The sequence below is a fragment of the Lissotriton vulgaris genome, chromosome 3_1, assembly GCF_964263255.1.
Source record: "Lissotriton vulgaris chromosome 3_1, aLisVul1.2, whole genome shotgun sequence".
Classification (NCBI taxonomy): Eukaryota; Metazoa; Chordata; class Amphibia; order Caudata; family Salamandridae; genus Lissotriton; species Lissotriton vulgaris.
Window position 1 is genome coordinate 1,726,585,568 of NC_141689.1, and position 15,437 is coordinate 1,726,601,004.

The following is a 15,437-nucleotide window of genomic DNA, read 5'->3' on the forward strand; positions in this document are numbered from 1 at the left end:
TGCTAGCTTGAGAGAACCAGCGGGGATGAGCACAGGCTGCTGATGGGTTTAAGCTTGGGGTGTAGAGGTGAAAAGCTTGCTGTGTAGAGGCGCTTTGGTCATGTGGGTCATTTTACCAGTAGGGTTGGGTGTTCTGACTCATAGAAGGCCATCGTTTGGGTGAGGGGGAGTGTCATAGGCAAGCTAATAGTATCCAAGAAGGTGTATCCTGAAGTCAAAGGTAGAATCAGGGTGATAGACTTAATTTTGGTGCTGTGTATCTCTGTGACGCATGCTCTAGCGGTGAAGTGTGGGTGTAGTCTGGTTAGGTTTTATAAGGGAGAGACTGAGCCCCAATGGCTGGTGTAGGAGAATTGGTATTGTGCAAGCTGATCGCCACTAGACACAGCATGTTTGATGATAGAGGTCAGAATAAGAGTAGTCCAACACAACAACTTCAATGTACTAATAGCTGTCCACATATACTAGAGGGCCCGGTGGTATGTTATAAGTTGCATTTCCAAAGTAACTAAGAATCAGGGAAATGCACGGGGAAGAATCCTTCCCCCAACACAACTGAGTATGAACTAAAAAGCTTCCTCTGCAATGTAAGGTTGAAGGAATTATGGGACGCAATTACTTCCCGGTCTTCGGATATCTGTTTTTGAACAGAAATCCCGAAATCCCTCTAATCTCGAAGCTATCACTCTAGCTATCTCAAATAGTTACAAACATATTAAACTTGGCGAGGCTTAAAAATGGGTGGTGGCATCACCGTAGTTTTTAAAAACACTATCAATTTGACATGGATTTCAACCTTACTTTCCGACTCCATGGAGTTAGGTATTTTTAAAATTAAAGTCTCCGCATGGAGTTTTGGTTTACCGCCCCCTGGCTCCAAGACTAACTTTAGTCAACAGCTGGTAAAAATGATAGCCACGTACGCCCTAGCTTAAAAGAAATGTCTTCTTCTTGGCAACTTTAATTTCCATGGGGAGGACCTTGCCAACCCGGAAGTAATGAAGCTATTAATGGGCCTAGAGACACTAGGGGGGTCATTAGGATGTTGGGTGGACTTTATTCGACCGCCACCCTATCGGGAAATGGGACTGCTCGCCATAAGGGCGGGGTCCTGTGGGGGCAATTAGGATGCACCCCCGCCACAGTGGCGGGTGCATCCTGCATTCCTGTCATTGTGGCCGGCGTTGCACTCAGCACTGCCCGCCACAATGCCAGGAAGGCATGTTGTGCACTTCCATGCACAACATGGTAGGCACCGCGCGGTGCCTGCCATGTTGTGCATGGAACTGCAGGGGGGTACCATAGGTACCCCCCATGTGCACCCCTCAACCCCCCGGAGTACCTGGGGACCCACAACGGATCCCCCGCAGTCTATTTCCGCATGTCTTTCCGTGGCGGCAATGCCGCCACAGAACGGCATCTTTCTGCACCAATGTTAATATGGCTGGCGGTGTCTAATTGACTGGGCGGAAAAGCGGCGGACGGTCTTTCCGTCTGCCACGGTCCCCCGCCATAGTAATATTGCGGGAGGAAATGGGTGGCGGGGAGGATCGGATCACGGGTGGATCGCCACTTCCAATGGGGGCGGTGGCAATCTGCCCGTGATCCTAATGGGCCCCTAGGTCTCTCCCAAAGAATTAGAGGTCCCACACATACAGCTGGCCACTCACTTGATCTATTATTCTCCAACATTGACTGTTTGGGTTGTAAGACTCCAATACCTCTCATGTGGACAGATCATCATTTAATCCCTGTTGATGTTCAGTCCTTTCACCCTCTGTCTAAAACAAGGAACAGTAGACTGTCAGTTGATACCTATAGACCATGGCATAAACTCACTGTTGAAGCCTTTCAGGAAGCTTTCCATCTGAGCTTGCCACAAAAAAATCCAAAGATCTCGGAGCTGTTGGAGTCCTTTGACTTTGCTCTAGCTGTAGCATTAGAGTAACCATCCCTCATAAAAACGACAGTTTTACCCATCACCGACCCCCGGCCCCCTGGTTCTCACCAGAATTAAAAACAGAAAAATCAAAATGCAAGAATACAGAGTGGCGCTGGTGTAAAAGCAAAGGACCCCAAGATAAGGATTTTTACAAACAAGCGTTGCCCTGCTACCACTGCAACATTAAAATTAAGGGTGAGTGGGATTTGCGTAGTCGCACAATGCAAAGTCTCGCAAAACAGTAAAAAATCTCAGCAAGCACGCGGAAATTCTGCGAACACGCTGAATTACTTGTCCCACCCGATTGCAATATGTTTTTGCGTGCTCTCAGGGAAATATCTAACTATCTTGCCCATGCGGTCGCTAATGAGCACGACCATCTTGTTTTACACTTGTCCTACCCGTTTGCGATGCTTATTTCCTGTTCTGTGTTGTGTATTGCGTGCGCCCACCCATGCGCAATGAGTATTTCCTGTTTTGGAACGTGTATTATGTGTTTGCGACGCTTTTTGCGTGCTCGGGGGGGAAATATCGCGCGAACTTGCCTATGCAGGCGCAAAGGGCGCAGCCATCTTGTTTTTCACTCTATTGCTATGGTTCTGGGCCTGCTTTTATCTTCCCTCTATTGTTGCAATCCATTGTTTCTTTACAATTTGTTTATTCCTTTTCATTTATTATCTATCTCTCTATTTTCCTGATTCTATATTTTGACTTTTTTTCTTCTTTTTGTGACTTCTTTACTACTTTTTCACTCTTTTTCTATAGCTTTTTTAATTTATTTTATTTTGTTTTTGAATTCCTTCCTTTTCTTTTCCACCCCTCTAGTCCCAGAACCATGGCCAAGGGTTTGGGCATGGCCTAGAACAAGAGCAAGGCGGCTAGCAGCCGCAGCCACAACCACCTTCCCTGCAGAAGGCGGCGCCCAAACAGGGGGCAGGCACAGGCCTTATTTAGTGAGGTACAAGTGGCCACACTAGTTTTTTTTGTACAGCGCCATCTCCCCTTAACCCTGGAAGCAGGCGGCAGGCCTAGGTCCGGGTACAGGCTCCGGGAGCTTCACCAGCGGTGGGGAAAGGTGTGCCGGGCAGTGTTTTGCTGCTCTGGGGTCCGGCGCACCCCTAACCAGCTGACGCACCGGTGGTCTAATATCCTGGACCGAGAGCAGAACCTGCTGAACCTGTTAGGAATGGAGGTCCCAGGGCTTGGTGAGTAGGTATTTAATATTACTACTTTGCTCTGTGTTATATATAGCGAATATATTTGTTTCTCAAACAGCAAGAATGCTGCTGCTTACATTGCAGGTAAATTATGTTTAAAAATCGTCTTTGATTGTTATGACACAGGTGCTCGACACTACTAATTACGCTTATTTGCAACTTTGCACTCGCTTGGCATGATTATGTAAGAATTTACTCTAGTCCTTCCTTTGTCCTCCTGCTACTAAGACGAGATGGTAGTGGATTGATAGGTTTAGTTACTTATTTGTAGGTAATTTTTTAGCGATCCGGTTGACGCACCCTCTGTCACGTCACATGTTGATGAGTACTGCTTACCCCAATCCTTAGTAGAATTTTTTGTAGTTTGTTTAGTGAGTGATAATAGGCATATCAATCTAGCAGAACATCAGCAGCAACCAGCCAACAATTTGGTGTATGCAAAATGTATGCATGTGTCCTCCATCTATGCATTTTTGAGGAATAAAATAACTGGAAATGCAGACTTCTTGAACAATTGGCCCACCTGGAATAGGTGAGTGGTACTTGGGCTTAGCTAGTATTCTGGAATGAGAATGGAACACCGGATTAGTGTTTATTAATAATAACAAGACGGACTGTGAATCCCACAATACTAGTCGATTAGATAGGTCAAATTTATTGCAATTGTTGTTTCTATAAATGTTTTTTTGAGCATTTTAAAAAATATTTTATCTGTTTCACATCAATCATCCATGTTTGTCTCTTTCTTTCTTACATCTTTCATGACCAGCACCCAGGGGCAAGAAGATGGGGTCAGAGTCGGCAGGAGCTGTAGAAGATGCCTCCCAGGGCCAGGGATGCTCCTCTACTGAGGGCTCTGCTGCTGGCTCCAGCAACTCCTCCTGTTGTTAATATTAATAATTATACTTACCTAACTTTTACTGCTCCATATTTTTCCGAACTATTCTTTCAATTTCCTAATTCTATTTTTTACAAAATCTTCTTCGATCTAGACAATCTGTTTCTAAATTTTTGTTAACCCTGCCTCTATCTGCCTCTGCTATGACTCTCTGTACTACTACTATTAGTCTGTCTGTAGCTAAGCTTGCCCAGGTGGCCACTCTTTATGTTAAAAGTTTTAAATAAAACTCAGATTCACCAATCGCTCTAGTCACTGAGTCTAGTCCTTTGGGTTGTCCTCTGCTAGTCTTCTTAATCTGAGGCTTTTCGACAATTCCCACCAACAAAGTGCCCAACCAGATATTTTTCTATTTTTGATAGGATACATAGGACATACTACTACTGTTGTAGGGATTCTGCACATACCGAACTATGCACCAGAAAATAGTACGTAGGTGATTAGGAGGTTGGAGCTTCCTCACACCTCAACCACAATCCCCTGACTGACTAGCTATAGTGTCTCATTAGCTCCCCGAACCTCCTGAAGATAACCAATGATTAGACAACCCAGAACATACCATTACACTCCCGACCTCTCAGAGTCATGGACGCATTGCACACACTTTCACTCACTCACTCCTTTAAGTCTATACCAAATACCACAGAGTCTATGTAAGTTCAAAAGGTTTATTTTCAACTAACAAGCTCTGTACGTTTTTCTATAATGCAGTATACGAGCCAGCATCAACAGCGAAATGCATAAGATTAAAACAATAAACATTGTTACAACTACAAGTCCATAGAAGACAAAAGAAGAAATCAATCATGATGATAAATGAACAGTGGTGGAAGAAACACCCTACCTTTGGTAGGAATATAGTGTATATAAAATGATAAATGAAGATCTCTGAGCCAATTCTGGGGGACCACTCACCTTAGAAGAACCTAGAAGTACTGGTTACATCATAAGCTCTGCAAAGCTCCAGTTCGTAGAAGAGAATCTTCCGTCTGTTATGAGAAAAATGGTGGGCATTAGTATATTGCAAGCATTTCTCAGTCAAGCCAAAAAGTGTAGCATGTTATGGCTAAGCAATACGGACTGACAACCAGAACTCCATAAGAAAGTGGCTTGTTTTTCAACCTTGTTCGCAGCCCTCAGACAGTAGCAGTACTATGAGCTCATGTGGGATCAAAGATGTTTTACACAACAAGCTGCGAGGTAACGTGCGCAAAAATAAAAGACACAAAGCTAAAATGGTTGCATGGCTCAGGCTAAGTTATCAAAGACTAGAATGACCCAAGGGACCATGATATATACTACTAGTGTCTACTGTACTCTAGTACCCGTTTTGTACTAGTGATGTATGTTGTATATGTATGTATTAACTTTTTTTTCAATCTTGCTAGTAAAAAAGAATAAATAGGGGGATGTGTATATGGCATCTAAAAAATGTGTAATGTTTTTTCTAGAGTATCACCGACCACCAGTGCCGGGACCAGAGGCAATGGCGACGCTGCCACAGAGGGAGCAGGAGGAGATGCAGCAGTTGCAGGAGCTGCAGGGGGTGGGCCAGCAGCAGTTGCGGGTGGTGATAAATGATATTCCTAACTTATTGACATTACACTCGCTGCAAGAGTATATACTATACTGTTGAGACTGAAAGTAGACTTAGTAAGTGAGAAGTTGCTGTGAACGGTTGGAGAAGACACCCTTTACTTAGCATTGGCAATAGCATTAGCGGCGGAAGTGTTGAGTTACCAATGGCCTCTTCTATCTGAATTCAACTCAGCTGTGAAAGTTTTATGGAGAAGACTTGGGCCCACATGCATCATTGTTTCATTTTGCACTTCCTAATTTGCGATTTTTAGGGAATCGCAAATTAGGAAATGCAAAATGGGATGCATGTACATTTTCGCAAAATATTTGAGAATCGGTAAAAATCGCAATTTTTACCGATTCTCAAATATTATGCGATTAGCAAAGTGCGAATTCGCAATTCCCATTCATTCCTATGGGCTAAAATGCCCATAGGAATGAATGGGAATTGCGAATTCGCAATTTGAAATCGCAATTCAGCAATGCAATTCAAGGGTGGAGAGGGGGGTCCAAATGACCCCCCCCCCTTCACCCATGAAATGTACTTTTGAGTATAAGTTACATACACACATGTCCTAGGGACATGTGTGTCTGTAACTTTACAGTTTAAAAAATGAATGTTTGTGCTTTTTTAAACAATTTGGCAAATTACCACGAGGTTCAACTTCGTGGTAATTTGCACTTGCAATTTCAAATTTCGCAATTTGAAATCAAATGATGCATAGCATTTTAGAAATCGCAAAATTGCGATTTCTGAAATGCTATCGCAATTTTAGAAATCGCAAAAAAGTTGCAATTTCTAAAAAACCATGATGCATCTCAAAAAGCATTTTTGGAATCGCAAACGGCCGATTTTAAGGAATCGCACCGTTTGCGACTCCAAAAATGCTTGATGCATGTGGGCCTAAAAGTCAGATCAGATGACCTTGATGGATGAGTTGAATGAAAAGGGAAAGAAGGGTGGAAGGGCGTGCAAGATGTAATACTAATGACTGGCAGAGAACAGAAGGATACGTGGGATGCATGCATAGGTGGCTGATAGGAATCAGATGCATGGGTGGTTGAATGCCTGAAACTCCCACAAATGTTAGAGGACGAGGAAAGGGGAGGATAGAAACATAACACAAATGTTATGTACTGTGCTTGCTAGGGCTACTGTGCCAATATGTGTAGAATGAATTTGTCTTACTGTTTTGCTAAGTGTATATTGTTTCAATAGGCTTTTTTTTTTTCTACTTGATATAGCTACTCCTTCCAAAGGAAAACCAGACAGGAAGGATTTGGGAACCATGGCCAAGCGCCTGAAGCTGGAGGCCATACAGACTGAATACCGGCGGCTGGTGGTTCAGGCGGAGGAGGAGGAGGTGGCAGCAGCTGTAGCCCCTTCCAATGCCCCAGCCAGGCCCCTTCATTGTTACGGCACCGCTGTCTGGCAGCTACCCGCTGCCGCACTGTGGATGCAATTGTCACTCATTCATCATGGTGTTGTCTAACAAGGTGTGCAGTGTACAGAGTGGTTCCACATTCCATATTCAAAATGCAATGGATTGGCCTGCAGTGGAAGTACAATTTTGTTATTAAAAAACAAGAATGGAAACATTGACTTGAGTTACTTTTAGTGTGTAGATTATATAAAATAACAACAACACAAATAACTCAGTCAGCGTCCAATGCATGCCATCATTCATTACCTGTTCCTTCTCATCTTAAGTTAAGGGGCAGTCTCTCTCGGTCAGAAAAAAGGATAGCTATGTCATCATGTTCCACTTATTTTGGAGGGACTCAACGAGGCAACCTTTTATTTTTTCTTCTATTCTACATCGAATCATCATCTGGCTTGAGGGAAATGGATTTAGGGCAAGTCAGGAGAATGGAGGAGCAGGACTCAGAGGAGTGGACCTCACTGAAATGCAGGCAGCTGCAACTGCAATATGGAAATAAAAAGACTAGAAGACGGTGGTGATGGATTTGTTGTTATTCAAAGTTTTGAACCAGAAAGACAGACACACACACACAAATAAAAGTGAATAAGGGAGGAATAAAGTAAGAAGTTCAAGCCTAGTTGTCAGGGAAGTATAGCTCGTCCTCAAATTCTGGGGGTTCAACCAGAAGTAGGTAATGATCATCTAACACACTATTTCTGTCATCTAAGTCGCTGTCCTCCTCTTCCTGCGTTGATTCATGTATTGTGTAATTCAGTGGTATAAAGTGCTGATTCATTTTGATCTTGGTTAACATCTCCACGTTTTTGGGTGAGAGACTGGTCCTTTTCAATGTTACAATGGCACCAGCAGCACTGAAAACACAAAGAGACGCTTGCGAAAGGGTAAGCCAAATAGACCTGGACCATCCGCTCAATGATCAGGGTAGCTACACTTTGTTTGGCCTCTTTGTCTTTGCATCAGCACTGGACCTAACAGCCCTTGCTGCAAATACCAATCCTGTGCCGATTTTACAGGGGCTGATGATCCGGTTCTTGCTGTTGTTGTCCATAGTGTTGGTGACCGCTCTGAGCCAAACGCACTGCGCTCAGGCTCTGAAGTGAAACTTGATGCCGGATGCCCTGCTGCAGTACAGTCCTCCTTGCTGACTTCACGTTTGAAAGGAAGAAGCATCTCTGTCAGGCATTTAACTAGGCACCCTTGGTCCATCTGAAGGGTCATGTCTTTCACAGTAGCATCTCTTCTTTGCATGACATATTCATTGATTGGTCTGTACTGCTCAAACAGATGGTCAAGCATGTAATAAGTTGAGTTCCAACGTGTTTCCACCTCCTGGATAAGTGCTTTGACTGGCATACCATATTCACGTTGAATGATCCTCAGCTGCTTCCGGGCTTTAAAAGAATGTCTGAAATGTGTGAATATTCTTCGGCAGGTGGTCAGTAAGTTGTTGACTATGGCTTCTTTTTTTCAGAAAGTTTTGAACAATAATGTTAATGCAGTGTGCTAAACACGGGTCCCTGAAATAGGCACCATCCTCCATGGCCTTAAGTACATTACTGCAAAACAAACAAGATGATGGACGGAATGTTGCACAATGGCAAAACATTCACCCCTAGTCACAGATCTGGGTTTAATCAATCGTTAATTTGCTCACCAAGCCACCCCAGTTCAGACATGGCCATATGTATATATCAGTCTTGACCCAGTACCTCATGGGAACAGTCCAGCCCGATCTGCCCTGCCATGTCTTCCCTGGACCTGAATCAAGCATCCTAGGACCGGTTTCTGGCTATCAGCCGTCTTCAGCCAGGATAGCTTGACTCCAGTGGCTTAGTGAGCACAGGACCCACGTCAGGGCATAACCTTCCCATATAGGGTGAACAGCAAAACAAACAAGATGGTGGAAGGAATGTTGCACAATGGCAAAACATCCACCCCCAGTCACAGACCCGGGTTTAATCAATCGTTAATTTGCTCACCAAGCCACCCCAGTTCAGACATGGCCATATGCAAATCAGTTTTGACCCTGTGCCTCATGGGAACAGTCCAGCCCAAACTGCCAAGCCATGTCTTCCCTGGACCGGAATCAAGCATCCTAGGACCGGTTTCTGGCTATTAGCCGCCTTCAGCCAGGATAGCTTGGCTCCAGTGGCTTAGTCAGCACGGGACCCACGTCTGGGCATACCCTTCCCACATAGGGTGAACAGCAAAACAAACAAGATGATGGACGGAATGTTGCACAATGGCAAAACATTCACCCCCAGGCACAGATCTGGGTTTAATCCATCATTATTTTGCTGACCAAGCCACCCCAGTTCAGGCATGGCCATATGCAAATCAGCCTTGACCCTGTGCCTCATGGGAACAGTCCAGCCCGAACTGCCAAGCCATGTCTTCCCTGGACCGGAATCAAGCATCCTAGGACTGGTTTCTGGCTATCAGCCGTCTTCAGCCAGGGTAGCTTGACTCCAGTGGCTTAGTGAGCACGGGACCCACATCTGGGCATACCCTTCCCACATAGGGTGAACAGCAAAACAAACAAGATGATGGACGGATTGTTGCACAATGGCAAAACATTCACCCCCAGGCACAGATCTGGGTTTAATCCATCGTTATTTTGCTCACCAAGCCATCCCAGTTCAGACATGGCCATATGCAAATCAGTCTTGACCCTGTGCCTCATGGGAACAGTCCAGCCCGAACTGCCAAGCCATGTCTTTCTTGGACCAGAATCAAGCATCCTAGGACCGGTTTCTGGCTATCAGCCGTCTTCAGCCAGGATAGCTTGACTCCAGTGGCTTAGTGAGCACGGGACCCACGTCTGGGCATACCCTTCCCACATAGGGTGAACAGCAAAACAAACAAGATGATGGATGGAATGTTGCACAATGGCAAAACATTCACCCCCAGTCACAGATCAGGGTTTAATCCATCGTCATTTTGCTCACCAAGCCACCCCAGTTCAGACATGGCCATATGCAAATCAGTCTTGACCCTGCGCCTCATGGGAACAGTCCAGCCTGAACTGCCAAGCCATGTCTTCCCTGGACTGGAATCAAGCATCCTAGGACTGGTTTCTGGCTTTCAGCCGTCTTCAGCCAGGATAGCTTGACTCCAGTGGCTTAGTGAGCACGGGACCCACGTCTGGGCATACCCTTCCCACATAGGTTGAACAGCAAAACAAACAAGATGATGGACAGAATGTTGCACAATGGCAAAACAGTACATTACTGCCTTTATCCATGGAAACAAAACCAATGTTAAGCCCTCTTGGGGGCAGCCATTCAAAGACCTTGCTGTTAAGCTCTTCCAAAATGTTTGCAGTAGTATGAGATTTCTCCATGGTGAGCATGGCTACAGTTGCATGTTTCCGAGTAGAATTAAAAATCTCAGCAGTGTCAACAGCAGCTGTTTCAGATATCTTTTCTCTAACCCCCACAAAAGAGATCCAGTATGTAGTGATGCACATATAATCGGTGGCTTGGCAACTGGTCCACATGTTGGCTGTCAGGTGGATATTGTGAACAGCACAATGCTGCAAAGCTTGTCCAAGCATGTCCAGCACATCGTGATGTAGAGCTGGAACAGCGACTCTGGTGAAATAGGACCAGCTGGGAACCTTCCATTTAGGGCAGATGGCTGACACAAATTCAAGGAAACCCGTCCCTTCCACAAAAGAAAAAGGGAGAAGGTCCAGTACTAACATTTTAGCCAGCTTCGCATTGTACAAACCTGCCGTTGGGTGATTGGGCTCGTACTGCCCCTCTGACCTAAGCATGCTGTGAGTGGTAGGCTGGATTATTTTCCTTTGTGGTACAGCTGTCTTCCTAAACCCAGTTAGGCTCAACAATGTACTTTGTTTCATTTCAGAACTCGTTTGCCTTGGTGTCTTAGTCTGACTCTGAGTATGACTCTTCTTACTACGGACCCGGTGCACTGAGATTTTGCTGATGATGTGGGCGGTACCACTAAACTGCCGATGACAGGGCTATAAATGTCTCCCTCTTGTTCACCTTCCACTGCGATCATATGTTCTTCTACTTCTTCATCCCCATCAACAGCAATGGGTGCAGTTTTACTTTTTGTAAGCAAAGTAGGCGAGCCTCCCACTGTATCATGTGGTGTTTTTTGAGATGACTTGTTAGGCTGAAAAGAAGACCAAAACTGGGGAGGTGTACTTTCTGGTGCTGCTGGGGGTGCCATTTTCAATGCCAGATGAACTGGAGGGTGGGCGTGGAATTTGACTCTATGCACTTACATTACCACTTCATACTGAGGTGGTGGTTGAGCTGGACGTAGATTTAGGTCCCTGCCGGGCCTTAGCAAATGCAAATAGGGAAGCTGGAGGTGGTGTTACCTGTCTTGGTGGTATCCGTGCTACATACCTCACAGCTATTTTCGATAGGGTTGTAATGTTGGTCTCTATATCCTCCTGTCCGGAGTGATGTTTATGATGACTGGCTCGTCATCATCATCATCCCCTTCTTCTATATCTATCTCCATAGCTCTAAGGCTTTCTGGAACCTTCCTTTTTATTAGGCTTGTCTTGTGGCGTGCATCACTGTCATACTGCTCTGGTGGATTCCAAGTGGCATCTAGATAATCAGAAGCAGGGCTTCAATCAAACAAATTTGTAAAGCTCGCTACTCACCCGCTAGGGTCTCAAGGAGTTGGGGGGGGGAGTCACTACTGCTCGAACAGCCAGGTCTTGAGTTGTTTCCTGAAGGAGAGATGGGCCCGGGTCAGCCGTAGGTGGGTGGGGAGGGAGTTCCACGTCTTGGCTGCCAGGTGGGAAAAGGTTCTTCCTCCGGCGGTGGATTTGCAAATTCGAGGGTGAGGCAAGGGTGAGGCTGGCAGATTGGAGCTGGCGGGGGTGGTGTGTAGAATGTGAGGCGGCTGTTGAGGTATTTCGGGCCCATGTCGTGGAGAGCCTTGTGTGCGTGGGTGAGGAGTATGACCGTGATCCTCTTGCTGACGGGGAGCCAGTGCAGGTCTTTCAGATGGGCAGAAATGTGGCTGTGACGAGGGATGTCCAGGATGAGTCATGCAGAAACGTTCTGTATGCGCTGGAGTCTTTTCTGGAGTTCGGCTGTGGTTCCAGCGTAGAGGGTGTTCCCGTAGTCTAGTCGACTGGTGACGAGGGCCTGGGTGACCGTCTTCCTGGTTTCGGTGGCGATCCAACGGAAGATCTTTCGGAGCATCCGCAGGGTGTTGAACCAGGATGATGAGACGGCGTTGACTTGTTTGGTCATCGTGATGGAGGAGTCCAGGATGAAGCCCAGGTTGCGTGCATGGTCCGTTGGCTTGGGTGCGGTGCCCAGGGCAGTTGGCAACCAGGAGTCGCCCCAGACAGAAGGGGACTTCCGTGTTGTCTGAGTTCAGTTTCAGATGGCTGAGCTTCATCCATTCCGCGACGTCATTCATTCCTTCCTGGAGGCTGGCTCTGGGGGTGGCGGGGTCGTTGGTGAGGGAGAGGATCAGCTGGGTGTCATCGGCATAGGAGATGATGTTGAGGTTGTGTTGGCATGCGATGGAGCAAGAGGGCTCATGTAGACGTAGAGGTGGGGCTGAGTGAGGAACCTTGGGGAACGCCGCAGATTACTTCGGTGGCAGCGGATCGGAACGAGGGGAGGCGGACTCCTCTCCTTGGATTCCGGTGTTGCTGAGGCGCTGTATCAGGGTGCGGTGGCATACAGTGTCAAAGGCTGCTGAGAGGTCTAGGAGGATGAGGGCAGCAGTTTCCCCGTTGTCGAGAAAAGACCTGATGTCGTCGGTAGCTGCGATGAGAGCGGTCTCGGTGCTGTGGCTTGCTCGGAAGCCGGACTGTGAGAGGTCGAGGTTTCCGTTTGTCTCGAGGAAGGCGGAGAGTTGTTTGTTGACGGTCTTCTTGATGACTTTGGCCGGAAAAGGGAGGAGCGAGATGGGGCGGAAGTTCTTGAGGTACGTGAGGTCTGCGGTGGGTTTCTTCAGGAGGGCGCTCAGCTCGGCATGTTTTCAGCTCTCCGGGAAGGTGGTGGATGCGAAGGAGCTGTTGATGATGTTCCGAAGTTGGGGTGCGATGATGGAGTCAGCTTTTTTGAAGATGTGGTGTGGGCAGGGGTCAGTTGGGGAGCCGGAGTGGATGGTGTTCATCAGGCGGGTGGTGTCTTCAGTGTTGACAGGCGTCAAGGTGCAGAGGGTGGTAGTGGGGGGCGTTGGTTCGGTGGATGGGTGCGTGGTCTGTGCGCCAAAGCTGTTGTGTATGTCGGCGATCTTGCAGTGGAAGAACAAGGCGAGTGAGTCGCAGAGGTCTTGCGAGGGTGTGATGTCGTTGTTGCAGGCGCTGGGGTTGGAGAGCTCTTTAACGATGCTGAAGAGTTCCTTGCTGTTGTGGGTATTGTTGTCCAGGCGTTCCTTGAATGTTGTCCTTTTGGTGGTGCGGATCAGCTGGTGGTGTTTGTGGGTGGCGTTCTTGAGGGCAGTCATGTTTTCTGTTGTCTGGTCGTGGCGCCAGGCTTTTTCGAGTGTGAGGCAGGTTTTCTTGGAGTTTTTGAGGTCGTTGGTGAACCACAAGGCTTTCCAGTTGCAGGGTCTGCTGGGAGGGTTCTTCAGTGGTGCGAGGTCATCGGCGCAGTTGGTAAGCCACCGTGTGAGGTTGCGGGCTGCATCATTGGGGTTCGTTGCGTTGGTGGGTGGGTTCTGGCTGAGGGCGGTGGTGAGCTGGTCGGCGGTGATCTTGCTCCAGCTTCTGCGGGGAACCTGTTGTGGGTGGTGGTGGGTCATGGTTCTCCTGAAGTTGAAGTGGACACAGCTGTGATCTGTCCAGTGTAGTCCGGTGGAGTGGCTGAAAGTGATGTGCTTGCTGGAGGAAAAGATGGGGTCAAGCGTGTGGCCGGAGTAGTGGGTGGGGGTGTTCACCAGTTGTTTGAGTCCGAGGTTGGTGAGGTTGTCTAGCAGGGCGGCGGTGTTACAGTCCTTGTTGTTCTCCAAGTGGAAGTTGAGGTCCCCTAGGAGGATGTAGTCTGAGGAGGTGAGGGCGTGCGGGCTTACGAAGTCTACGATGGTTTTGCTGAATTGTGTGCGTGGTACCGGGGGTCTGTAGGTGAGAGTGCCTCTGAGGGTGGCCTTGGGGTCGGTGTGTATCTGGAAGTGAAGGTGCTCGGCGGCGGTGAGGGTGACGTCGGAGTTGGTCATGATGCGGATGGTGTTTCTGTGGACGATGGTGATGCCTCCTCCAGTTTGGTTGACGCGGTCCCTCTGGGTGATCTTGTAGCCATCCGGGATGGCTATGGCGATGTCGGGGGCTGAGGAGGCATTCATCCAGGTTTCTGTGAGGATGGCGACGTCTGGTGATGTTGTGTCAAGGAGGTTCCAGAGTTCGACGGCGTGCCTGTGGACGGAGCGGGTGTTAAGCAGGATGCACTTGAGGTGATTGTTGCTGGTGCTTGGCTTGGTGGGTGCGGTGCAGGTTCAGAGGCAGGTGAATTTGCAGGCTTGGCAGGTGAAGGATCAGTGGGTGCGTTTCAGGATGGCTTGGTAGCAGGCGGGGTTCCGACCGGTGTTGAGAGCGTGGAGGGTGGCGGCGTTGTAAGTCCGTCGGGTGGGCTGGCCTCGTCGAGGGCCAGGGGTCCTGGCGCTGGCGTGGTCCTGGCATGGACGGGCGCAGACCGGCTTGCCTTTGGCCCGCCTTCGGTGTGCCTGCTGCGCATGAACACTGCGCGTACGCGTGGACTCCGCCATAAGTGGCGAAGTGGGAGGGAGGAGCAGCTGGGAGGCGGTAGCGGGGTGGCGAATGGGAGAGGTACAGTAGGGAAAAAGGGGCGGGCCGCAGGGGAGCAGCAGCAGGGACCCGGGGGGGTGAAACATGCGGAAAAAACGGTCCTAAGGGCGGCGAAAAATAACAGCTGATACCAGGGGCGGCAGCAGGGCACAAGTACAGAGTCAGTCACAACATATGCACAACAATACGGTGAGAGAAACAAGGGCAACAACAGGGCACAAGAACAGAATCAGGTGTGAAAAAAAGATAAGATACAGAAAAGAAAACACCTCAGGGGCAGCAGTTAACTCGCAGTAGCAGCGGGGGAGACCGTGCGCACTCAGAGGGAGCCGTGCGGTGCGAGGAGCGATCGGCCCTGGGGACAGGGTCAGGTCACAGTTCTCGGCTGCGTGGACAGCGCTCTAAATAGCCAGTGGGAGGGAGGAGCAGCTGGGAGGTGGGTGTGGGGTGGGGAATGGGAGGAGTACGAAAGGGAAAAAGTGGCAGGGCCGCAGGGGAGCAGCGGCAGGGAGCAGGGAGCGGGGGGTGAAACGAGCGGGAAAAACGGTCCTAAGGGCGGCGAAAAATACCAGCTGATACCAGGGGCTGCAGCAGGGCA